At 38.9% G+C, this 25074-nt stretch overlaps 1 protein-coding gene across 7 annotated transcripts in view; it reads right to left on the bottom strand.

Moving 5' to 3' along the window:
• atp2b2 (ATPase plasma membrane Ca2+ transporting 2) overlaps window positions 1-9158 on the bottom strand; it is a 316595-nt gene extending 307437 nt beyond the window's left edge. For 3 of the 7 annotated variants that reach the window (XM_062037832.1, XM_062037838.1, XM_062037837.1), the window contains exons 1-2: window positions 8954-9157; window positions 6232-6286 (exon numbers count right to left, since the gene is read on the bottom strand). The gene's annotated coding sequence lies outside the window, so the exon portion shown is untranslated. Of the gene's footprint in view, window positions 1-6231; window positions 6392-8953 lie in introns of all 7 variants that reach the window. The other 4 variants (XM_062037840.1, XM_062037839.1, XM_062037833.1 and 1 more) reach the window with 3 other exon arrangements.
• Window positions 9159-25074: the final 15916 nt, after the last annotated feature.

Raw genomic sequence — 25074 nt, 5'->3', positions numbered from 1 at the left:
TGTCATCAGTGTTTGAACCTGACAGATGCTACATTGCTTTGAGGACATGTTTGTTGTATCCTGTCGCTGTCAAATGTGATCATCTATATGCATCTACATGCATTTTCACAATATTACAAGAGTATCGAACTCTCAAATGTATATCGTTTATATCGCGCAACCATTGCGAGCTAACCTACCTTACATTCCACTGCAGTGTGGCGAAAGTGTTAGCAGCACAACTGATATCATGTATTGACCTAATCTTAGAAAGATTTCCCCAAAAACACAAGACTATTTTTCATATATAAAAAACATTTTAAAAAATACTACCGGTAAGTCTTAATCATAGGAGGATGATATTTTTCCCAAACATTTATGACCTAATCTTAGATAGATTAAAATATTTTGACAAAAATATATATACACAATTCAATCTTCAACAAATTAAACATTTTCTGTTAAAAATATACGACTTAATCCTTGAAATTTATCGAAAATCTATAATAGTCGTCTTTCAAAAGTTAAAACCGCTGCCATTCATTGGCATAGCCTGGTTAGCTTGTTTAACCTAGCAACATTAGCGCTCATTAACTTATAACTAGTTAAATAATACACTAAAAGTTTAATAAAAACAGAAACTGTGAATAGATTGTTCAGGTGCACCTAATGTTTGGGACGGCGTGGCGAAGTTGGTAGAGTGGCTGTGCCAGCAATCGGAGTGTTGCTGGTTACTGGGGTTCAATTCCCACCTTCTACCTTCCTAGTCACGTCCGTTGTGTCCTTGGGCAAGACACTTCACCCTTTGCCTCTGATGGCTGCTGGTTAGCGCCTTGCATGGCAGCTCCCGCCATCAGTGTGTGAATGTGTGTGTGAATGGGTGAATGTGGAAATACTGTCAAAGCGCTTTGAGTACCTTGAAGGTAGAAAAGCGCTATACAAGTATAACCTATTTATCATTTATTTATTTATGTAAATATCAATACAAAAAAAATTGAAATCAATTCACAACTAATACATAAAATAAATACAAATGTTTATATTCTTACTCATATAAAGTCGTATATTTTGGGGGGATAAAGTTGTATTTTGATAAATATAATTCTGTAATATAAGAATACATTTGTCTTTCGTCGTTTGTTATCAATATCCGCTTGTGCATCCATTGCTTCATGACACAATTAACCAACAATGATTGAGGTCAAATTTCGTCCAAAATAGCTGTTTTTATAATCCGGAGAATCCCGCTGAGAATATCTAAAACTATGGAATGCTATTAGATTACAAAGCCTTTAAAAATAGAAGGCGGCCACATGGAGTTTCATTATGAATGAAACTCTGCAGGCGTAAGCGCTTATTCGTTAGCCATGTTAGCGTTAGCTTGCAACTGAGCTAGCTCCATGTTCAGCTGATGTTTGTGTGTTGAACATGTTGGACAGTCCACCCTAAAGCCTTTTTGCTATCCAAATTAGCCATAAGAGGAATAATAGGAGAAGAGAAAACCAAGTAAACCACCGCCTTGAGCTAATTTCGCTCTACAGGTGTTGACATCAAGCTAAGACTATGGACTGGACTCTCAAACTATTATGCTAGATCCACTATGGACTGGACTCTCACACTATTATGCTAGATCCACTATGGACTGGACTCTCACACTATTATGTTAGATCCACTATGGACTGGACTCTCACACTATTATGTTAGATCCACTGCGGACTGGACTCTCACACTATTATGCTAGATCCACTATGGACTGGACTCTCACACTATTATGTTAGATCCACTATGGACTGGACTCTCAGACTATTACGTTAGATCCACTATGGACTGGACTCTCACACTATTATGCTAGATCCACTATGGACTGGACTCTCACACTATTATGTTAGATCCACTATGGACTGGACTCTCACACTATTATGCTAGATCCACTATGGACTGGACTCTCACACTATTATGTTAGATCCACTATGGACTGGACTCTCACACTATTATGCTAGATCCACTATGGACTGGACTCTCACACTATTATGTTAGATCCACTACGGACTGGAATCTCACACTATTATGCTAGATCCACTATGGACTGGACTCTCAAACTATTATGCTAGATCGACTATGGACTGGACTCTCACAATATTATGCTAGATCCACTCGATGTCCATTGCACCGGTCGCCCAGGTCCAAGGTTTCTCATTGTATCCCATTGGGTTGAGTTATTTCTTGCCCTGGTGTGGGATCTGAGCCGAGGATGTCGTGGCTTGTGCAGCCCTTTGAGACACTCGTGATTTAGGGCTATATAAGAAAACTTTGATTGATTGATTGATTGATTGATTGATGTATTTGGTGATCAGTTAAAGAATGTTTATTCAGCAACATAATAGCTAAGTTAGCATTAGCTCACAACTACAAATTGATAGTGATTGGTCTGTTTGTATTTCTCACACATTTCACCATTTTGCTGACTAAATGAAAAGAAGTGAAGCTAATTAGGCCACAAAGGAACTATTAGTCATGTTAGCATCCAAAAACACTTTTTCTAACTAAATCCCTAGAAGTTGAAGGTAAGTTAACCACCGTCATTAGCTCATGTTTTTGGGCAATAATTACAAATGTTAGTATTAGCCTGCAACTGGCCCATTGGCTGGTGAATGTTGGACATGTTTAACACTTATCCAATAGTCCTTGTCATCGCTAAATCAGCCAAAAAGGGAAGAAAAGGAGACGGTAAAGCTAAGTAATCCACCATCATTAGCTGATGTCTTTGGGCACCAGCTAGAAAGGTTATTCCCCGCTGCCTTGTGGGTTAGTCTGGGAAGACAAAAGCCTAGGGGAGCAGACCCTGAGAGAAACGCAAGTGCTGGTAGGCGCACCATAGGCGGTCCTCCGACAGACCGGAGCTCCGGCAGCCTCCTGAAGCTGTGAGCAGGTGCCGGTCGTCCTGGGTCTCCCTTGCCACCGGATACAGCTCCCCACAGCGAAGAAGTGACGTCGGAGTCTACGCGTCTCCCTCGTCAAAAAAGACCTCAACGGCGGAGTGGTCGCATAGAAGCTCCACAACGGTCACAAAGGCGGAAGAAGGCTGCAGCAAAGATGGTCCCCCGGAATTGTCTTGGTCTCCATGCCATTGGACCCTGGCCTTCTCTTTGTGTGGTGGCTGTCTGTGCACCAGTCTCCCCACTTTAAAAGATTCCACGCACAGGTGTTCTCCTGAAGGCAATCCCACCAACAGGAGGACAATCATACTCGTTTCGAGTGATCGCCGACGACGAGAAAGGTTATTAGTAATTATACTAGCCGCATTAGCCTAAACTAGTACGGTATATGGTAGGCCATGTTTGACACTTGTCAAATAGTTTCTTTGCGAACTAAATTAGCCAAAAGATGCAACAAGAAAAAAAGTCAAGCTAAGTTAGCCTCCGTCATTACCTCATGTAATTGCGCACAAGCTGGAAAAGGTTTTTTAGTAATTATAACTAACCACGTAAGCCTACAACTAGAACATGGTAGGCAATGTTAGACACTTGTCCAACATACTTGCCAACCCTCCCGATTTTCCCGGGAGACTCCCGAATTTCAGTGCCCCTCCCGAAAATCTCCCGGGGCAACCATTCTCCCGAATTTCTCCCGATTTCCCCCCGGACAACAATATTGGGGGCGTGCCTTAAAGACACTGCCTTTAAGGTCCTCTCTCACCTGAAACCTTCACCCCTTAACAGCCGCATGCTGTCCAGAGGTCTGCTTTTCCTCCATATAAACAGCGTAACGGTCCAGTCACGTAATAATGTAGCATTGGAGGGGTTTAACAATGGTCTTTACTCGAAGATGTCAAGAAATGCTGACACGTCGTATGACCTTTGCCCTGGTTTAATGTTAACGCAAGACATCCTTGGTCAGCAGCTATGCAGGTCACACTGACGGTAGCCGTATAAACAATTTTAACACTGTTACAAATATGCGCCACACTGTGAACCCAAACCAAACAAGAATGACAAAACACATTTCAGTAGAACATCCGCACCGTAACACAACATAAACACAACAGAACAAATACCCAGAGTCCCTCTCTTTAGGAACGCTACTATAACAGCTACGGCTTTTGGAGCTCAGTGCACAACTGCACACACACACAACAAGAAGGAGACGAAGCAGAAGAACGAAGAAGGAACATGGCGACGACGAGTAAGACGAAGAAGTACGCTTGCAAGTTCCAAAATGATTGGGAAAAAAAATTTCATTTCATCCAGAAAAGCTCGAATTCGGAGGTCTCAAGGTTGGCAAGTATGTTGTCCAATAGTCCATTTGCTAACTAAATTAGCCAAAAAAAATAAAAGAAAAAGGTCAAGCATGCCTCAGTCATTAACGCATGTCTTTGGGAACCAGCAAGAAAGGTTATTTGACACCATAGTAGCCATGTTAGCATTAGCCTACAACTAGTACGTCTTTGGCTACGATTGACACTTGTCCTAAAGCTTTTTTGCTAACTGAATTAGCCAGAAGAAAAACAAAAAGAGGAAGGTAACGCCATTATTAACTCATGTCTTTGGGCGATAGCTAGAAAGGTTATTTGGCACCATATTAGCATTAGCATGTAACTGGCCCAATGGCTAGTAAATGCTTTGTGGCCATGTTTGACACTTGTCCAATAGTTTGTTTGCTAACTAAATCAGGCAAAATATGAAAAAAAATAAAGCTAAGTTAGCCTCCGTCATTACCTAATGCAGTGGTTCTTAACCTTGTTGGAGGTACCGAACCCCACCAGTTCCATATGCGCATTCACCGAACCCTTCTTTAGTGAAAAATAAAATGTTGTTTTTTTCAAATTCAAGACAAAGTTATATGTTTTTGGTAACTTTTTAGTATGGGGAACATATTCTAAGTAACAAAGACTTAATTTAGAGTCATTTGGTTAGGGTTAGGGTTAGAGGGTTAGGGCCAGGTTTAGAGGGTTAGAGTTATAATAAGGCCCTGCCGAATAAGGCATTAATAAGTACTTAATAATGAATAGTTAAGAGCCAATATGTTACTAATTTGCATGTTAATAAGCAACTAATTAATGGTGAATATGTTCCCCATGCTAAAGTGTTACCATGTTTTATTACTGGTGCACAAAATGAACCGTGCATGAACATCACCTTGTTCAAACAACAAAACCAACACAGTGCATAAACTCACAACAAATTACACACCTGCAAATCAGTCAGCTGTTGCCGTATCCGTAATACGCCGATAGGGAGAAGTTTTTATTTACACGATAAGTCGGGTGTGTTTTGACCTCCGCCGAACCCCTGAGCCCGACTCACCGAACCCCTAGGGTTCGATCGAACTCAGGTTAAGAACCACTGACCTAATGTAATTGTGCACGAGCTAGAAAGGTTATTAGTAATTATAATTAACCACATAAGCCTACAAATAAAATATGGTAGGCAATGTTAGACACTTGTCCAATAGTCCGTTTGCTAACTAAATTAGCCCAAAAAATAAAGAAAAAGGTAAAGCACGCCTACGTTTAGCATACTAGCATTAGCCTACGAGTACGTGTTTGGCCATGTTTGACACTTGTCCTAAAGCTTTTTTTGCAAACTATATTAACCAGAAGAAAAACAAAAGGAAGGTAATGCCGCTATTAACTCATGTCTTTGGGCAATAGATAGAAATCTTATTTGGCACCATATTAGCCATGTTAGCATTAGCATGCAAAGGCTAGTAAATGCTTTGTGGCCATGTTTGACACTTGTCCGACAACTAAATTAGAGAAAAGAAGAAGGAAAAGCTAAGCAAACCACTTTAATAAGCGGAGATGTTTATCCCAACTGTGGAGAAGCATTTGAATGAAACCCAGTAGTAACTATGAGTGATTTTTAGCCTCTCTCAGGAGACTTGTCACAAGGTCTTGTCTTTCCACATGTTCCCACCAGGCGCTCTCTTTGCCTCTCCCTCCCTCCCTCTAGCAACTTTTGCTTTTCTAATTTTCCATCACTTTTTTTTGACGAGAAACTGCCTTTTCCCCCCACTTAATTCCACCTCTGTACGACCGTGGCGTTGGAGCAGCAAACATGTAAATAAGTGTAACATGTTTTTCCCTATTCAAACACCGGGGCTACACCTTGAATAAACGATGTGAAACAGTAAAAAAGTAATAAAAAAAAAAAAAAATTGAATGATGCACACGTCCGACTTACAGGAGCAAAGGGCTTTCAAAAAATAGAGACAAACATCAAAAAGGTAATTAAATGACAGAATTGTACTCACGGTAAAAATGAACAGATATCCTTTGGGCTGATGGTGGTGGCTCACCTGTCCGACTCTATGAAGACAAGGTGGAGAGCTTCTTAAAGCAGGAAGAGGCTTTGCAGAGCAGCAGCAAAGTCATGATTGTGAGGCTGCACTCCTCTGCTGCTCGCTCCTACAACTGAAGGAGGAGGAGGAGGAGGAGGAAGAGGAAGAGAGATGCAGGAAACAACTGAACTGTTACTGATCATTGGAAGGCTGACTGTGTCCCAGGTATTCATATCAATATGTTCAGATCACCCCCTGGGGGGTGAGGGGAGCAGTGAGCAGCAGCGTTGGCCGCGGCCGGGAATCATTTTTGACGTGACGTGAATTATATTTATATAGCGCTTTTTCTCTAGTGACTCAAAGCGCTTTACATGGTAATACCCACTATCTAAGTTATATTCAAACCAGTGCGGGTGGCACCGGGAACAGGTGGGTAAAGTGTCTTGCCCAAGGACACAATGGCAGTGACTAGGATGATCGAACCTGGAACCCTCAAGTTGCTGGCACGGCCACTCTACCAAGCGAGCTATGCCGCCCGGTGATTTTTAACCCCCACACTGCAAAAAGTCAGTGTTCAAAAACAAGGAAAAAAAATACAAAAATTAGGAATATTTTATTTGAACTAAGCAAAATTATCTGCCAATAGATCAAGAAAATTTGGCTTGTCAAAACTTTCCAAAACAAGTCAAATTAAAGCTGCAAGCAGCGATGGACGGGACCGACTTTGACGGCACATAAAATCCAAACCGGAGCAGTAATTAAAACTCTTTCGTCAACTTTTAATCAGAAGGGTTCAATCTCTCTCCTGTGCTAGTTTGAAGCCGACACGACAAACACGCTCAGAGGAGACATTGTTTGAAAAAAGGTGACTGGTTTTTACAAAACTTATGTTTTGAAGGGGGAATCGCAAACTTCCTGTTGATTTTTGCTGGGGGTTGTCAATACATGAAATGTAGTGAGACCTACATAGAGGTTTTTGTTTCATGTCTCTACGACATTCCTACTGGAAGTTACAAGCAGTTTTGTCTGTTTTCTTCCTAGGAGCAGTTGTGTTTTTATTTTTTCCTAGGTGGCGCTAGAGCGCAATTGTGAGTTTTGGGGTTTGGTTTTTTGATTAGATGGCAATTTTCGCCAGTCCTGATGTGTGTGTCAAATATGGTGAGTTTTGAAGCATGTTAAGGGGGTCAAATTACAGCTCAAAGAGGCAAAAGTGACTGTTTTTACAAAACTTTTGTTTTGAAGGGGGAATATCCAACTTCCTGTTGATTTTTGCTGAAGGATGTCAATGTATGAAATCTAGGCCTAAGTCAGACCTACATAGAGGTTTTTGTTTCATGTCTCTACGACATTCCTACCGGAAGTTACAAGCAGTTTTGTCTGTGTTTTTTCCTAGGGGGCGCTAGAGCAAAATTGTGAGTTTTGGGGTTTGGTTTTTTGATTCGATGGCAATTTTCGTCAGTCCTGATGTGTGTGTCAAATATGGTGAGTTTTGAAGCATGTTAAGGGGGTCAAATTACAGCTGAAAGACGCGGCGGTATAATAATAAAGAAAGAAAGAATAAAATGCATGAAATACAGTAGGGTCCTCTGTCCCAAAGGGACATTGCGGTCCCTAATTAGCTAACCTCAATGAACCCAAAAAGACCTTAAAATAAGTATATTCTCACTAATAATAACTGTACTACTATATGAGTACCTTTTTCCTATTGTTTCATTGAAAATAAAACAGCAAAGTCCATTTGGCTGTCATCTGTTTTAATTATGAGACACAATTGTGTCAAAGTTATGATTTTTTTTTATTTTTTTTTACATGCTTGAAATAAGAAATTATTACTTTAAAAAAGCAGTTTTATACTTGTGAGTGTTGATGACACAGCTTTGCATCAGTTGATATTCTAGTTTCAAGCATGCTTCACTCAATATAGGTCATCAAATCTCAGCAACAAGCTGTATTATCTTACTGAGATCATTTAGGACCAAAACACTTAAAACAAGTAAAACACTCTAACATAAAATCTGCTTAGTGAGAAAAAATATCTTAGACAGAAAATAAGCAAATATCACCCATATTTGAGATATTTAATCTTACTTAGATTTCAGTTTTTGCAGTGCAATTCCAACCCTTGATGCTGAGTGCCAAGCAGGGAGGTAACAGGTCCCATTTTTTTATAGTCTTTGGTTATGACTAGGCCGGGGTTTGAACTCACGAACTACCGATCTCAGGGCGGACACTCTAACCGTGATGGGTCAAATGCAGAGAATAATTTCGCCACACCTAGTGTGTGTGTGACAATCACTGGTACTTTAACTTTCATTATTCGGCTTGAGGAGATGTTTCGGCACACTTTCAGGAAAAATACTCCCCAAAAAACTTCAAACATCACGAGACGTCAGCTCAGAACGTAAATGACCGCCATAACCACAACACCAGGGGGAGCTCCACAAACCATGTTAAACCCAGATTCCGATCTAACTATTCTATTCAATTCTAACAAAGGTCTAAACTCATTCTCCTTCTATGCCACATCAATATGGAATGCACTCCCAACAGGTGTAAAAGAAAAAGTGCATCTCTATCCTCCTTCAAAGAACACCCCCAGGCAACTTTAACCCTTGACTAACACCCTCCCCCCTCCACATCCCACCTCCCCGGATTGTAAATAATCAAATGTAAATAATAAAATGTCGCTACTCACATGGTGAAGCGTATCACTGCTTGGAATGAGTCGATAACACCAGCCAAGGTCGTCGAAATAATATATTAACGACATGTATCCATGAAATTATAGGGAAGCTGCTGATGGAGAAGCTGAGGTCAGACTTAGTATATAATTTTCCCTGTGTTTTGCACTCCTTCCTCCCTGTATTTTTTCCCCCCCACTTCCTGTATGCTTCCTCTGCCACATCAGTCTTTTTGGAGCGCTGATTAACACACCTGTCTCTGTTTGGTGATTAAGAGGCTCACCTGTGAACAATCACTAATTAAAGGAGTACATTTGCCAGCACCTTAGTTACACAGCAAAAACTGAAATCTAAGTAAGATTAAATACCTCAAATAAGGGTGATATTTGCTTATTTTCTGTCTGATAAGATCATTCTTCTCACTAAGCAGATTTTATGTTAGTGTTTTACTTGTTTTAAGGGTTTTGGTCCTAAATGATCTCAGTAAGATAATACAGCTTGTTGCTGAGATTTGATGACCTATATTGAGTAAAACATGCTTGAAACTAGAATATCAACTGTTGCAAAGCTGTGTCATCAACACTCACAAGTATAAAAATACTTTTTTAAAGTAAAAATTTCTTATTTCAAGCATGAAAAAAAATATCATGATTTTGACATAATAGTGTCTCATAATTAAAACAGATGACAGCTAAATGGATTTTGCTGTTTTATTTTCAATGAAACAATAGAAAATACGTACCGTATTTTTCGGAGTATAAGTCGCACCGGAGTTTAAGTCGCACCTGCCGAAAATGCACAATAAAGAAGGAAAAAAACATAAATCGCACTGGCCAAACTATGAAAAAAACTGACTTATAGTCCAAAAAATACGGTACTCCTAGGTGTGAATGAATGATGGGTTCTACATGTAAAGCGACTTTGGGTACTTAGAAAAGCGCTATATAAATCCCAGGTATTATTATTATTATTATAGTAGTACAGTTGGCACAGTACAATAAACTTACAGTTAATATTTAAACATTTAACATGTGATATTTCTAACAATTTTGAACATGCACAATCAGGTAAATTCTTCAAAATTACAATTAAAAAAAATTTGGCCGGGGGCCGGTCTGTATATATGCGCACTAATTGACTGAAAGAGCACGCACTTGGCGCGATGATGTCATGTTATCGATGGAAAAATGCATTTTTAGACCATATGATTTGCCTGAGTGGCTAAGAGACCCCGAGAGTAACAAACGGTTGCCTTGTTGCCTTTCCATTAAGAACAATAAATTAGTTTTTAATATACATTTGCTGGTTTCAAGAAATGTAATGCCGAGCGCATATCATTATGTCAAGATGATGGCACTAGCATTTACTTAATTTAAGAATGTTTTTCATCATATTGAGCAAAAAGGTCTCTTTTTTTTCTACCAAGAAAAGTGCACTTGTTATTAGTGAGAATATACTTATTTTAAGGTATTTTTGGGTTCGTTGAGGTTAGCTAATTTTCAGTCTTGACAAGCCAAATGTTCTTGTTCTATTGGCAGATAATTTTGCTTTGTTCAAGTAAAATACCCCTAATTTTTGTATTTTTTTTTCTTGTTTTTGAACACTGACTTTTTGCAGTGTACTTCTCAGGCTCTACTGTTGCGTATGCCGTCTAGGTGACGGCATACGCAAATACCGTGTTAGCTTTCACTGTTATGCTGATGACACCCAACTTTACATGCCCCTAAACTTCACACGTCAGATTGTAGTCACCTGGAGAAATGTCTTAACGATATCAAACAATGAATGTCCAGCAACTTTTTGCATCTTAACCAGGCCTGGCCCTAACCAATCTGGCACCCTAGGCAAGATTTTAGGTGGCGCCCCCCCACATCGGCAGTGAAGTGTATCTACTCCCAAGAAACCGAATAGCTTTGTCTTTGACCATTTTTTTTACTTAAAGAAAGCAAATTAACATGTTATATGAGAATGTTATGTTATGATTATCTTTAACCGAATCACAGCAGTGCTCAAATTAAAAAACAGCATTCCCTCTCATGTGATATTGCTTAATTAACATTAATGATGTGCACTTTAACAACTAGGCTTACAACTATACCTAATATATAAAGGGGTGGAAAAGTGACTATTAACTGCAGGGCAAACATTAGCTAACCAGAAGGCAATAACAATGTAAACAAAAAACACATGCTTAAAAGATCTAATACAAATGTCCTTAAGGAATGTAAAGTGGGAGTACTGTAATTACCTAACGTTACATTATTATTTTCCATAACAATTAGCCCCCTCCACAATATTAACCTGACGTTAAAACAGAACTAGCTATTTATTGATTAGCAATTGCCGAATCATGTAACATTGGCTTAATGCTAAAAAGCCAGGTTACTATCACATTCTGTAACAGACAAATAATCTCATGTAGGCTATAACGTTACCTACCTGCTACCTCTGTCTTTTTCTCGTTTCTCCTCCTCTTCTTTTCTATTTTTTCTTCCCTGGGCACCTGACAGTTTTGGCCGTTTTGACATCTTGTGTTGATTTTTTTGATGTGGTGACGTCCAAAAATGAGTCATGATAGGGGAAGGGAGGGGGCGCACCGTGTGTGGGGGGGTGGGGCGTAATGTTGTGACAAATAATATTTCTATTAAATAGGCTTTACTTTGCATTTTAATTAACGTGGGATTATTTTTTGTATTTAGAAATAATAGTACCAACTATTTTTTCTTTTTTTTTTCTCCAACATTTGTGGCACTGGCGTGGCGCCCCCTGATGGACAGCGCCCTTAGCATTTGCCTATACGGCCTATGCCACGGGCCGGCCCTGATCTTAACGCTAAGAAAACAGAAATGCTGATTACGGCCCTGCTCAACAAAGGCACTTGTTAAAGCAGGGGTGTCAAACTCATTTTTATTGAGGGCCACATCGCAGTAATGGTTGCCTTTAGAGGGCCACTTTTTTCAAATTAATTTAAATTATGCATGCGGGCAATAACCTTTGATAAATAAACAAATAATTTGACAGCATTGATATAAATGTGTACCAGTAATCCCCTCATATTATTACATTATTGCCCATGCACTTGATTATTAGATTTTTTCATGTACAAATTAATGGATCCATCATCCGTAAAGGTGACAAGCAAATATTCAACTGTTTATTTTTTTATCTTTACTAACATATTTTTGTAATACACTATATAATAATGTAATATTGGCATGATTAGATAACGTTTAAAAGAAGCATTTTTTTCCTAATTATTTGCATTTAGTAAAAAAAAAATTAAGTATTTTATTAACAAACACTTCTTCCTAGGCTTTGCGGGCCACATACAATGATGTGTTGTCCAAAGCAACTCTGTGAAAAATCTTAGCATTATTTTCAACCCATCTCTCTCGTTTGAGTCACATATTGAGTGTTACTAAAACAACCTCTTTTCATCTCCGTAATATCGCAAAATTTCCTCCACCAATGACACTGAGATCATTATAAAGTTAAAGTACCAATGATTGTCACACACACACTACGCGTGGCGAATCTATTCTCTGCGTTTGACCCATCACCCTTGATCACCCCTTGGGAGGTGAGGGGAGCAGTGAGCAGCAGCGGTGGCCGCGCCCGGGAATCATTTTTGGTGATTTAACCCCCAATTCCAACCCTTGATGCTGAGTGCCAAGCAGGGAGGTAATGGGTCCCATTTGTATAGTCTTTGGTATCTTTGGGGTTTGAACTCACAACCTACCTATCTAACCACTAGGTCACTGAGTAGGGATAAATAGGATTGTTGCGTCTCTTCTTGATTACTGTAACGTAATATTTTCGGGTCTCCCAATGTCGAGCATTAAAGTTTACAATTGGTACAAAATGCGGCCGCTAGACTTTTGACGAGGACGGGAAAGTTTCCTCATATTACGCCTATACTGACTCACCTGGCGCCGGGTACACTTTAGGTGCGATTTGAAGGTTTTTTTGCTTACATGTAAAATTCTTGGAGTGAACTAATTAACTCATATTATGTTCTACATATGGTGAATGTTTATATTCACCTTGGAGAAAGCAAGCCACCAAGTTTAAGTAAATAGTGGTATTTCAGTTTGAGCACATAAAAAGATAAGGCCCCTTAGATTGACATTCGCAGGTGGATTTGATCACTTCTCATAGGAAAGAAGCCCTAATTGGGACGTCGGAATGCAAAAGTGATAGCCCTATCCTTGAGAAAAGACTACCTGTCTAGCTCAACGCCAACATTTAAGTTATGACTTAAAAGCAGTTGTTTTTCAGTCACTACACACAAACAACTCTTTACATGGTCAGGTTGTGCTCTCCTGACTTAGCACACACCCAGATAGGGAAAGAAGGAATATAAAACTGATGGTCTTGGTTCTCCAGGTTGGGAGTCCTTCATTTTTGGACCTCGGCTCCTCCGGGTACTGCAGACCTGTTTAATGACGCTGGCTTGTAATAAAGCAACTTTTCGTTCAGCAAAGCATCTCCGTCTTCTCTTTTGATCCAGCCGCACTGCCGGGTCGTCCTTCTGTCCGGAAGAGGATGACAAGACCAGAAATACACTTCATTCTAAATGGTCGAGCACCATCTTGTCTTGCTGATTGTATTGTGCCGTATGTTCCGTCTCAAAATCTGCGTGCCAAGAACGCCGGCTTATTAGTAAGTAAGTACATTTTATTTATAAAGCGTTGTTCAGATAAAAATCACAAAGTGCTGTACAAGACATAGGTGAATTAAAACAACAATTGAATTAAAACAACGGGGTCAATGCTATAAAAAGAATAAAAAGGATTTAAAAAAAAGTTAAAAAGCCAACAACTGAAAGCTTTTCTAAAAAGACTTCAAACGTTTTTTTTCCCAAAGAGTCAACACAGTCAAGCTCACAGAGGGACTGGTGCAAGTCATTCCAGGGTGTAAGGGCTACAGCCTGTAATGCCAGGTCTCTACAGGTTTTCTGGCCTGTAGACCGAAGGCTGCGCCCTGAAGTGTAGAGGCACAACAAATCAGCGATATACTTCGGGGGCCTCACCTCACAGAAAGTCAGGATTAAAATTTTAAACTACCGTATTTTTCGGACTATAAGTCGCAGTTTTTTTCCATAGTCTGGTCGGGGGTGCGACTTATACTCAGGAGCGACTTATGTGTGAAATTATTAACACATTACCGTAAAATATCAAATAATATTATTTAGCTCATTCACGTAAGAGACTAGACGTATAAGATTTCATGGGATTTAGCGATTAGGAGTGACAGATTGTTTGGTAAACGTATAGCATGTTCTATATGTTATAGTTATTTGAATGACTCTTACCATAATATGTTACGTTAACATACCAGGCACCTTCTCAGTTGGTTATTTATGCCTCATATAACGTACACTTATTCAGCCTGTTGTTCACTATTCTTTATTTATTTGAAATTGCCTTTCAAATGTCTATTCTTGGTGTTGGCTTTTATCAAATAAATTTCCCCCAAAAATGCGACTTATACTCCAGTGCGACTCATATGTTTTTTTCCTTCTTTATTATGCATTTTCGGCAGGTGCGACTTATACTCCGGTGCGACTTATACTCCGAAAAATACGGTATACGAAATTTGACTGGAAGCCAATGAAGACTGGATAAAATGGGGGTAATGTGGGTTATTCTGGGTGCACCGGTCAGAAGTCTGGCAGCCGCATTCTGTACAGTCTGAAGTCTCTTTAGTGTTAACTTGTTGAAACAAGTGAAAACAGAATTACAATAGTCAATGCGAGACAAGATGAACGTGTGAATGATCAATTTCGAGATCCGATTTCGACAACAAATCTCTTACTTAAAATATATTTCTCAGGTGATAAAAACAGTGTTTGGTGAGTTAACAACAGTGACCCTCCATTAATCGAACACAACCCCAAGGTTTCTGAGGAAGTTTTTACAGATACACCCAGAGCATCATGGAAGTTCTTAATCAGGGGGATTTTTTTTACTGGGAGCAATGATCAGTTTCCGTTGTGTCATTGCTGACCCCCTGCCGGCAGCTCCTGCAGCCAAGCCGATGCCAGACGTATTGCCTTGCTTTCCTCTGGGCCACATCGACACGGCCGAGAGGGGGATCTTGATGACTGGGCAACCCAGGATCCCCATATTTTTCTGCCCAGGCATGCGCCACGGAGAGGTCACTCCAGCCTCTCCCCTAAAGGGAGGAAACAAAACGGAAGCTGGCAGTCTTAAACTCCACCCAATTGGCGCCAGCTAAGATGGTGGGAGGAAGAACTCCGCCAGGTGCAACCCATCGTCACTACTGACAGACGGATGCCTATGAGTTTATCTGAAGGAAATTCAAAGACAACCAGTCTTTGATACAGGATATAGGAGATACAAAGTGAAACTGAAACTTTGAAGGAGCAGTACAGTTGAATATAATCTTCAAAGAAAGGATAAGACTCATTTTTCAAAACTACGGATCAACCGACCAAGAGGCATCAGGTACAACACAAATAAAACGGGCCCCAGAACAGAGCCCTGGGCAACTCCGCACGACAGTTTGGACACATTGAACATTACATCACTAAAATCAACATTCAAAGTTCTTCAATTTATATGAGAAGTAAACCACTGGAAGACAGCACCAGAAAAGCCCATCTCAGATTTGAGTCGATGAATCAGTACACTGTGATCTACGGTGTCAAAGGCAGATGTCAAATCGAGTAAAACCAAAACTGTGTAGCGACCAGAGACAGAGGCCATCCTCACGTCACTGGAAACTTTCAAGAGAGCAGTTTTGGTGGAGTGGATTGACCTACAGCCAGATTGATATTAATCATAAAAATCATGCTGTTCCAAAGATGAGGTTAGCAGCTCAGCTACTGCTTTTTCCATGATTTTTGACATTAAGGGACGTTTTGATAAGGGCAGGTAATTTATAGGCTCCACCAGGATCAAGATTTGGCTTTTATGACTAGGATTGAGCATGTTTAAAAAAGCTGGGGATCGAGCCAGACTGAAGTCTAAGGTTTATCAATTTTACCACCCGAGGACCGCCAACACCAAAAACATCTAACAGCAGTGGGGTAGGAACAATGTCCTCAGGGCTCGATGATTCATTTTGCCCACTAAAACCTGAACATCCTGTAGGCTGACAGGAGCATACTTGCCAACCTTGAGACCTCCAATATCGGGAGGTGGGGCGGGGGCGGCGGCGTGGTCAGGGGGGGCGTGTTTGGGGCGGGGGCGTGGTTGGGGCGTGGCTAAGGGCGTGGTTAAGAGGAGAGTATATTTACAGCTAGAATTCACCAAATCAAGTATTTCATATATATATATATATATATATGTATAAAATACTTGACTTTCAGTGAATTCTAGCTATATATATATTTGTATTTTATTTTTTATTTTATTATACATATAAATAAAAGACATACTTGAATTTCAGTGTTCTGCAGGCTATCCAGTAGGTGGCAGTATTGTCCTGTTTAAGAGTGTCACAACATTGCTGTTTACGGCAGACGAACTGCTTTACGGTAGACTAAACGTGACTGCAGTTGTTGTGTGTTGTTACCGCGCTGGGAGGACGTTAATGAAACTGCCTAACAATAAACCCACATAAGAAACCAAGAACTCTCTCTCCTTGTTGTGCACTCTACTCTCTAAAAGCCGTAGATGTTATGACGTCATTGGGCAGGCAAGCTGCTGGGAAAGCGGACATGTCCCCACTCAGGTCCGCATTGAGCTGGAGGGGGCGTGGCCTCCAGTTCCGGCTGAATACCGGGAGTTTGTCGGGAGAAAATCTCTGCCGGGAGGTTGTCGGGAGAGGCGCTGAATACTGGGATTCTCCCGCTAAAAACGGGAGGGTTGGCAAGTATGCAGGAGTGAAGGAAGGCCATGATGCATAACATGTCTTTTCAATCGTGTCAAATTAGACTTAATGAGTAAGATAAGACCAGATGATATAGCGGGATCAGCTACTTACCGTGGTTTGTTGTCGACAATAACGAAGGATGCGACAATGCTGGCGGACGAGAGAGAGGAACAAAGCCCGGCCGACATACAGGTTGGAACTGTAGGCTGGCTAAGATTAAACTTCTACCAAGTCTGTAACTTTCTAATGTCTAACCTTGGACAACTACATGTCTATATTGACAAAAAAAAAAGGCTTTACAATTCTATATCATGTAAATAAGACTCCTCCCACCCCCACCAAGGACTGTTTTCACTGCTGGACTCTAGAAAGAGGTTCCGCAGCCTCCGAAGCAGAACCTCTGTAACAGCTTCTTCCCTCAGGCCATAAGACTCTTGAACGCATCATAATTATCCCCTCAACTCCCCCCAAAATGGATTAACTCGCTTGAATAAAAAAGACAATATAACACACATCCATAAATGTGGATGCATACGAAAAAGTGCAATATAAATTTATCTGTACAGTAACCTATTTATTTATCTATATATGCACCTTATTGCTTTTTTATCCTGCACTACCATGAGCTAATGCAACGAAATTTCGTTCTTATCTTTACTGTAAAGTTCAAATTAGAATGACAATAAAAAAGAAGTCTAAGTCTAACTCAGCTGCGCAGCTACTTTGACTTGTAAACAATGGAGGTTCAAGGCTTTAAATTGAGCAAACGTAATAACGGTTTATAGAACTTACTCGTCCATCGCCAAACACAGTAAACACTGACCCAAATAAAAGTATTTTTTAGGAAAGTACTATTTTTTTGTTTGTTTGTTTGTTTTTTGCTGCAGCTGTTACATATACTGTAATATTGTACATGGTCATTGGGATTTGTTATGTATTGTATATATTATATACAAATATAATATATCAGAATATATTATATACTGTATAAATAATATGTAAATATTACATATGTTATATTTTATATTGCTACTATGGTACATTTTTTGTCTACTTAATACCTGCATTATCCTTTCCATCCTTTGTAACTGAGCTACTGTGTGGAACAATATCCCTTGTGGATCAATAAAGTTTGTCTAAGTCTCTTCACTTTGGAAGTAGTCCGTGCTCTTGAGATACAATAGTGGTTGCTCTTTTGAAAACGTTCAATACTGAGTTGGTCAATTTTTTACTCCAAAAAGAAACGACCAAATCTGATGTATGACCTTTTGCGAAAGGAGTCCATAAGCGATACCAGCTCGGCTACCAAGGGACAAGAAGAGCTATCAGCAAGGAGGTAGAAATCACAAACAAATGATACACTCTTCGCCCTAACAATAGATGATATAAACTTGCTAAATTCATCTGGAATTCCACAAGCAGGACCAGGCAGTCGGGAGACTAAAACACAGTAAAAAGAAGAATGAGTGATTCCCGGAGCCCCAAAAAAAGTCTGCAGGCTAGAGCGTTTTCTAATCAAGCTCCAGTACTCTGGAATGACCGACCGGCAATAGTTAAAGATGCTCCCTCAGTAGATGTATTTAAGTCCCACCTTGAAACTCATTTATATACTCTAGCTTTTGGTAACAAAACTGAAAAATAAGACATCAACAGACAGTGATGGTATAGACACGATACTTGTGAAAAAGACTATTGACTGTATCATCAAACCTCTTTGTTATGTTTTTAATCTTTCTTTTCAAACCGGGACCTTTCCAAATAAAATGTAGGTAGCAAAGGTAATTCCACTCTTTAAAACGGGAGATACACACATAGATTTACTAATTACAGACCAGCGTCACACTGCAAAAAACTTAAATCTAAGTAAGATTAAATATCTCAAACAAGGGTGATATTTGCTTATTTTCTGTCTGATAAGATAATTCTTCTCACTAAGTAGATTTTATGTTAGAGTGTTTAACTTGTTTTAAGGGTTTTGGTCCTAAATTATCGGAGTAAGATATTACAGCTTGTTGCTGAGATTTGATGACCTATATTGAGTAACACATGCTTGAAACTGGAATATCAACTGTTGCAAAGCTGTGTCATCAACACTCCCAAGTATAAAACTACTTTTTTAAAGTAATAATTTCTTCAAGCATGAAAAAAAAAATGATGCCGAGTGCATATTATTATGTCAAGATAATGGTACTAGCATTTACTTAATTTAAGAATATGTTTCCACATATTGAGCAAAAAGGTCTTTTTTTTCTACCAAGAAAAGTGCACTTGTTATTAGTGAGAATATACTTACTTTAAGGTATTTTTGGGTTCATTGAGGTTAGCTAATTTAACTTGTTTTAGAAAGTGTTGACAAGCCGAATTTTCTTGTTCTATTGGCAGATAATTTTGCTTAGTTCAAATAAAATACCCCTAATTTTTTAAAAATTTTTTCTTGTTTTTGAACACTGACTTTTTGCAGTGCACTGCTGTCACAATTTTCTTAAATAATAGAAAAAATATTTGTAGAAAAATTAAGACAGTTTTATTGAAAAGAACATGCTGTTGAGTGAGAGCCAGTATGGATTCCGGACCAATAGATCCACTGCTTCAGCTGTGATGAATATAATGGAGGATATAGCAACAGCAACTTATAATAACAAATACATTATAGGGGTGTTTATCGATCTTAAAAAAGCATTTGACACTATAGATCATTCTATATTATTGTCAAATTTGCATTCATTTGGTGTGAGAGGAGTAGTTTTAGACTGGCTAAGAAGTTATTTAGATAATAGACAAGAGTTTGTGGCTTTTGTGGTTAATACATCTGAACAAATGAGGATTGAATGCGGAATTCCACAAGCTTTGGTTTTGGGACCAAAATAGTTTATTTTATATATTAATGATATATGTGAGGTATCAAAGTTATTGAAATGTGTATTATTTGTAGACTACACCAACTTTTATAGTTCGGGACATGACTTAAAAGCACTATTAAACATTATTGAACAGGAAATGATTAAACTTAAGAGATGGTTTGATGTCAATAAATGATCATTAAATGTAAAAAACAACAACAAAGTTTATGATTTTTTGTAAGAGGAAAAGGGAGGAAATGATCAAACTGTCAATAGATGGAGTTGATATCGAGAGGGTTTCTGAATTTAGATTTTTAAGAGTGATACTGGATGACGGTCTGACATGGAAATCTCATATTGCACATGTACGGAAAAAGATTTCTAAGAGTATTTTTATATTAAATAAGGTAAAATATGTGTTAGATTATAGTATTGTGCACTTATATTGCCATATGTCAGCTACTGTGTGGAAGTGTGGGGGAACACATAAGAGTAACATAAAGGCATCATATCAACTGCAGAAAAGAGCAATAAGGATTATTCATAAAGCAGATTATCTAGAACACACTAACATATTTATTAATTCTGGTTAGAGGAAAATGCTTTAAAATGTAATATCGGAAATTATCGGTATCGTTTTTTTATTATCGGTATCTTTTTTTAAATTTTTTAAATTAAATCAACATAAAAAACACAAGATACACTTACAATTAGATTAGATTAGATAGTACTTTATTGATTCCTTAGTGCACCAACTCAAAAAAACTCCCTCCCCCATTTACACTCATTCACACAAAAGGGTTGTTTCTTTCTGTTATTAATATTCTGGTTCCTACATTATAAATCCCCAAACTACGGCCCGCGGGCCAGATCCCCAGCATCCAAAATCCTGGAAGTCCAAAGTTAAAAAAAAAAAAAAAAAAAAATTTTTTTAATCTTTCCTCTCTAATCCATTTTCTACCACTTGTTACTCTTGGTGTCTCCTAGTCGCTCAGGCAAATCATATTGTCTAAAAATGAATTTTCCCATCGATAACGTGACAATGTTAAATGTTGATGAACATCAATGTTAATTGATGTTAAATGACAAAACGGATTATAAAGACAATGTATATATACACACATATATATACATATATATATATACATATATATATATATATATATATGTATATATATATATACACAGCCTGGCCCCCGGCCAATTTTTTTTAACCCAATGCGGCCCCTGAGTCAAAAAGTTTGGGGACCCCTGATATATATCAATACAGTCTGCAAGGGATACAGTCCGTAAGCACACATGATTGTGTGTGCTGCTGGTCCACTAATAGTACTAACCTTTAACAGTTAATTTTACTCATTTTCATTAATTACTAGTTTCTATGGAGCTGTTTTTATATTGTTTTACTTTCTTTTTTATTCAAAAATGTTTTTTTAATTTATTTATCTTATTGTATAATTTTTTAAAAAAAGGACCTTATCTTCACCATACCTGGTTGTCCAAATTAGGCATAATAATGTGTTAATTCCACGACTGTATATATCGGTATCGGTTGATATCGGTATAGGTAATTAAGAGTTGGACAATATCGGAATATCGGATATCGGACATCCCTAATTCTGGTTAATTGAAAATACAGGAGCTAGAAAAGTTACAGACATTATGTGTTATGTTTAAGGCTAAAAGTAAAGTATTACCAGCAAATTTACAAAAAATGTTTGTCATCACTTCTGAGAATGAAGAGCACAGAAGAAAAGGTCATTTCCAACATCAGTATTCAAGGACAATTTTAAAACAAATGTGTATATCAGTGGTGGGGGTTACACTATGGAATTCTCTTTACAATGAGATAAAAGATCATAGAAATATATTCCAATTAAAAAAAATATATAAAGACAGAACAATAAGATCATATGCCGTAAGGGTCTACATTTTGCTTTATATTTATTATTTTACTTATTTTTTGTCTGGTTTTGTATCATCCTGTGAGATGTACATTGCTTTTTTTGTTCGGTTTGTACTTCATGAAGTTTTTGCACTTGTTTTTTTTCCATTATATTTCAACGTATTTTTTTTTGGTTTGTATGCTTGTGAATCTGGGCTGTCCATTAAGTAAGACTACTTATTATGTTGAAGGTTGCAGGAAATATAAGATTTTCTTCATCCTGTTCCTTCTCAAGCATAGGTGTGTAAATATGTGTTTAGTTGCTAAAGTTTGTCTATTTATCAAAAATGCACATGAATGAAGGAGATAAATAAAAATGAAATGAAATGATGGATCCTGTTTAGACCAGTTGACCTGATCATAGGATGTCGTGGTGGTTTCTGAAGATCTTTAAGGCAAATGTTATGATTAAGGGCTACATAAATACATTGTGATTGACTGATTGATGTAGAATGTTTTAAATGTGGGAAAAGTGATCATAATATGACCCCTTTAAGCTAAATGTGGTATCTAAAGTGGCATTTTCGATGGTTTTCAACTGGACATTGTTGGTAACAAATGTCACTTTTCGAGTAGCTTTGCCATTTTAGGATCATTTAAGGAACAGAGTGGCAATTGTAACATTTTCAAAAAGCTAATATCCTTTGACAAATTGAACTTATATTCATTCATCCATCCATTTTCTACCGCTTGTCCCTTTCGGAGTTGCGGGGGGTGCTGGAGCCTATCTAATCGCAGGGCCAATTTAGTGTTACCAATCAACCTATGCCCAGGTGCATGTCTTTGGAGGTGGGAGGAACCCACGCAGTCACAGGGAGAACATGCAAACTCCACAAAGAAAGACCCCGAGCCCGGGGATCGGACCCAGGACCTTCTTATTGTGAGGCACATGCACTAACCCCTGTGGTACAGTGCTGCCCCATATTCATGCAACACAGCCAAAATAGAAAATAATTGTAAAAAACTGAACGGTACAAAGTGTACCTGTAGGCCAGAACTACTTTATAGGCGGTCTGAGAATGACACCATAGCGCCCCCCTGAGTTCATTTCAAAACTTATGGGACGAACATTTTTGCTCCGGGGTGTTCCTCAAGACACCCTTTTAAGTCCTCTCCTGTTCGGCAGTTACGCATTTTTTTACGTAAGGTCATTTATGTAACCAATGTGTTAATGTCGCTTCTTTACTTCATTTGTTCAGCTTCTCTAGTTACACTAGTGGTGTTCCTCAAGGTTCCATTTTAGGTCCTCTCTTTTTTTGTAATCATTCGGGAAGATCAACTTGTGGCCCCGCGAGTTGACTTCAAAAAAACTTGTGAGAGACTAATTTTTGCAGCAGATTCTTAAAATGGTGTCATAGAGATGATCTTCGACTAGTTTTTTGCAGTTGGTGTTTAAAGACAGCAGCGTGTTTCTGTAACTCAGTCAAAACATATAGACCAAAATTAAATGTCTACTTTTGATCAGATCTGGGCAAATTAAGGCCGGTTGAGTTATTCAATCTGGCCCGCTGGACATTCCCAAATAATTGTTGTAAATCTTTAAGATGGAAAGTGTAGCTGCCATTATGATGTGCAGTGATGTTTTCAAATGACCGTAAGTTTTGAACTATACAAAGTATTTCAATGGTTGAAATCTGCACTTTTGCATGATTTACTAGTTACTATGGTCATCTAATTAGTTACTATGGTCATTTTAGTCACAGCAGCTCAGACGAGGCACCAAGCAGTGTGGGTGGGGAGCGTTTCCACAGAGTGTTTCTGGAGCCTGAAATGTGGGTGACAGGCACAGACGCGGAAGGAAAAATTTAAAAAAAAGTTCTAAATCTTAGTGATATATCATATATATCAGATTGTAGGTGGGGTTTTTACCCTTCACGTTCATATTTCGCTGTGTTTGTTGCATTTTTGTTGTGTAAAATATGTCGATCGAGAAGGGGTATGACGTTCATATGTTGTCAATATTCAGTGTTTTATCGTTCATCATACTTGCCAACCCTCTCAAATTTTCGGGGAGACTCCCGAATTTATAAATAATCTCCCGGGACAACCATTCTCCCGAATTTCTCCCGATTTCCAGCCGGACAACAGGCACGCCCCCTCCAGGTCCGTGCGGACCTGAGTGAGGACAGCCTGTCGTCACGTCCGCTTTTCCTCCATATAAACAGCGTGCCGGCCCAGTCACGTCATAACATCTACGGCTTTTGGAGAGTGCACATCTGCACACACAACAAGGAGACGAAGCAGAAAAACGAAGAAGAACGAAGAAGAGACAGTCATGGCGACGACGAGTGACAGAGAATAGAACGAGGATAGACAATTCAACCCTAAACTCACTCCTTTCCTGCAAATTAAATTTCACAGATGCTGCCAATACCTATGCTCCTTCAAAGGCTGTGCTACTGGCTGCAAAGCATTGCACTTTCAAATACAACAATGAGTAGAGGAGTGTTATGTGTGTAAATTAATGAACACTGAAATTCAAGTATTTCTTATATTTATTTACATATATATAAGAAATACTTGAATTTCAGTGAATTCTAGCTATAAATATACTCCTCCCCCCTTAACCCCGCCCCCAACCTCCCGAATTCGGAGGTCTCAAGGTTGGCAAGTATGTCGTTCATAGTTAATATCGTAAAGCCCACATTCTTTATTTTCATGTACATTCTGGGTGTCTCATTCAGTAAAAAAAAATTTAAAATTACATTCCGTTTTTTAAGGTGGTCTGTCATAACTTTTTTAGCATTCAATCAGACATTATTGTAAAGTTTTGTATTATTGTTCCTAAAAATCAGATATACCGGCCCCCAGACACATTTTTGTGTCTAAACTTGCCCCCTGCCCGAGTCAAAATAATTGCCCGGGAATATACAAAAAACAAAAAAGGATAGTTTAGGAAGAATTTCACCCCACTGGTCCTTAGCTTTCTGTAAATGTGAACCCCCAAAACAACTTCAGTTATTTTACCAGGGATATTTAACTAAGTAGGGATAATCTACTAAAAATGTTTCCTTACGGTTTGTGCCTGACAGTGGGAAAAAAAAAAAAAAAAGGAATATTGCATGCTCATGCGCACACAAAGTGACACAGGAGGCAACTTTGAGGTCTTCCCACGCCCTCCTGCCCCTCTCCTTGGACTGAGACATCTCCCACAGGCTGAGCTCTAAATAGACCGCACCCCCAAAACCTTCAAACACACACACACACACACACACACACACACACACACACACACACACCCACACACACACACCCTCGCCCCCAACAGTGAGAACAAAGTGATGTATTGCTAACAAGGGTGACACAAACAATAGGGGTCAAAGTTTGGACACACCTTCTTGAATACATGAGAAAATGCCTTTTTACTTTTGACTGCTACTGTGTTTTACTGTATTCAAAAATCAATACAACTGGCACTAGCTTGTGTGACTGCACGGGGGAACTTAGGTCACCTCCTCAGAAGGTCGCTGCTGCACCTCAAAGTCGTACTCGTGGCAAGAATGTTAAG

This window comes from Entelurus aequoreus, linkage group LG26 (genome assembly GCF_033978785.1).
Source record: "Entelurus aequoreus isolate RoL-2023_Sb linkage group LG26, RoL_Eaeq_v1.1, whole genome shotgun sequence".
NCBI lineage: Eukaryota > Metazoa > Chordata > Actinopteri > Syngnathiformes > Syngnathidae > Entelurus > Entelurus aequoreus.
This window is presented reverse-complemented; position numbering and strand designations above follow the sequence as displayed.